Source organism: Physella acuta, unplaced genomic scaffold (assembly GCF_028476545.2).
Source record: "Physella acuta isolate Inbredline_101_S28 unplaced genomic scaffold, ASM2847654v3 ptg000645l, whole genome shotgun sequence".
Taxonomy (NCBI): domain Eukaryota; kingdom Metazoa; phylum Mollusca; class Gastropoda; family Physidae; genus Physella; species Physella acuta.
Window position 1 is genome coordinate 139700 of NW_026732164.1, and position 3043 is coordinate 142742.

Genomic DNA, 3043 nt, shown 5'->3' on the forward strand with positions numbered 1-3043 from the left:
CAAAAAGATGCGCAACAGAAAAAAGCGCACAAAGAAAAAAGCGCAAACAAAAAAGAGAACACAGAAAAAAGCGCAAAAATGATCAACCAGAAAAAAGCGCAAACACAAAAATCGTACACAGAAAAAAAGCGCAAAAAGATAACTGCACAACCAGAAAAAAGCGCAAACGGTAAAAAGTGCACACAAAAAAGCGCACACACACAAAAGTGCAAACATCTTTTTCGTGCTTTTTTCTGTTGCCCTTTTTTCCGTTACGCACCTTTCTGGTCAACGAACTTGAGTCCTGACTTCAACCTTAATCCGCAAATTTTCAAGATTTTAATGCTAAAATTGAATCACTGTAGACAAATGCACTAATAGGTTCCCAGAATTTTGGTTTTTAGTATTACATAAATGCAATAAAAGAATGCATTCGATACATTAAAGGAAATGCTAATATCACATATACTGATTTTTTTTTTAAACTAAAGACTCTTGTTAAACTAATGATCTTTGTTAAACTTACTGACATTTGTCATAACTACTGATTGTTTCACAAAATAACATTTCTTTATAGCTACTAATTGCTCAAAATTCTGACTTAAATAAAAATAATTATTTTGTAAATCAAAACTTACCTTGTGTTAAAATGACTAGCTTTCATAAAACAGTGTTTCTGAACAAACGGCAAAAGCAAATTCACTTTGTATGTACACAGTTACACCTTGTATTGCGTGTGTAAATCATTACAGAGCTTTTAATGTCAGTTTAATCATGAAATTACTTCTGTCCTCTATAGCAAACCAATTGCATTTCTTCGATACATTCACCATAAACCCGATAAGCTTAATTCGTTTGTACTGAAGACTTAGCTCATTTTATTACAAATTAATTTTAGTTAGGCCTATTGATTGAAATCTAACCGGAAGCTGATTTAAGCTGTGTGATTCCTGTTCGATTGGAGATTTAACTAAGATGTTATGCAATGTGTTGTTAAGGTAAGACAAAGCAGCAGGCTAAAGGGGGAGGGGGAAGTGGGTGGGGTTGTGCTTTAATTGCCTTGTTGTTGATGTATAATTAATATAATGGAGTTGGTCGTGTCGAACACAGACACAACACAACACACTCTCTTGACTACACGAAAAAGGTTATCAATACGAAAAAAAAAATTAAGTGCGATATTAGATAGAATTGCTATTTAGATCATACCGGTAACGGATTTTTCATTTTGATAAATTTATTTACAAGAGCTAAATAGTTACCGACATTATTAAAGTTAAACAATTACCACTATTGATAATGTAACCAATGTCAGAGTTTTGTTTAGAGATGGTGCGGTCAGTAAAATGTCCAGCAACCATTACTGTATGTGTCTGAAAGTCTAAGGCGTACCCACAAAATGTATAAGCAAATCGCATAAGATATTCGGTTGATTACAAAAAAATTATATGCACAGGTTTAGTTTTTATTAACGAAATTGTATACTAACCAATGAAAACTACTAATCGCATTACATTAAAACAGCCCCTGTTATTGTTCTTAAACGTGTTCATAATAAAGTATATATATTTTGGTAAATATATATCTAGGTAATATAGTAATTGTTTTAAGTCTTCCGGTTGTATGAATATTACTACTACATCAGATGTCGGAGATTAGCTATGAATTACAAAATTGATCGTCATTAAACTGATATTAAATGTTATTGATTTAAAACGAGAACATGAGTTATTTGTGTTGAGTTGATGTGTAGTAATGGATAACTGTTTATTCAGTGAGTGTGAATATAATAGAGCTATAGCGATACGAAAAAGGAGATCTGTTCAGAAACTACAACTTGAGAGAGAGAAAGAGAGAGAGAAAGAGAGAGAGAGAGAGAGAGAGAGAGAGAGAGAGAGAGAAGAAGAAGAAGAAGAGAAGGGTAGTGAGAGTTTTGAAACAAATGTAAATTAATTACTGATATTATAATAAGATTTGGAAATATACTGTCACAAATAGACCTAACAATACAAGAGAACATCAGTTGTTTTTTTTTTTAAAAATGAGCAAATGTTCGGAAAAAGTAAATGCCCTAGTGCTAAATGTGCAAGGGAGATAACCAGTAATGTTGTTAATGCTTGTATGGAAGGTTATTGCCCCTAACTTATCGTAAACAAAAATAAACAATTTAAACCAAAATTATATTTTTCAAATTGTAGTTTGACATAAAATGTCATTAAAAACTTAATTAAATTATTACAACTATAGTCGGCGACGTAGTGTTCACATGTACTAAAAAGTCCCGTGTTCGACACCCGGGCAGATGTACCTCAACACCAAAGGTCATTCACCCTTCTATGAAATAAAACTCTAACTTAACACCCTAATTAACAATTGCTGCGTCTTCATTTTTTTCATAAATGGAGAAAGACTATGCAAGCAAATCTAGAAAAAAAAAACGAATGTAAATTTGGAGTCAACGGCCAATGTGGCATATAACGTAATATAAAGGGGAGTTGGAGAAAATCCGGTATAACATACACAATTAAGAAAGAAGAAGAAGCATTGTCTACCGTTTAGCTTTTTTGATTCATGGATTTATGGCTACGGGAGCAGGCTCAGAAAGAAAAGCAGGCTGAAAACAGTTAAGAAGTGAAAAAAAATTGGCTGTACAAATAAATATTTTTGTAAAATCGTCATGTTCTACGAAATTTATGTAAAAAAAAACAGCTTTGTGGAAAAAAATTTAATTTAAATTCGTGTGTAAACACAATGCAATTAAAAAAAAACCATTGACGTTTTTTTATTGTACTGACCTATTGTAATGACGTATTAAGATAACATTGTATAAATATATTATTATGAAATAGTATTAAAAAATTTTAGTTTATTTCTTGTGGGAGATCTTTAGAAACTTTTCTGGCTTACACAGTATCATAACGATATAATTTTAGACTTACCCCCCCCCCCCCCCTTAACAATTAGGTTACTATTTAAAACAAATTATGAGCACGTAATCTAGCTGCGAAAATTCATTTATTGTTTGAAAAAATCTCAGAATAAAACAAGGAAACATGATTTAAAA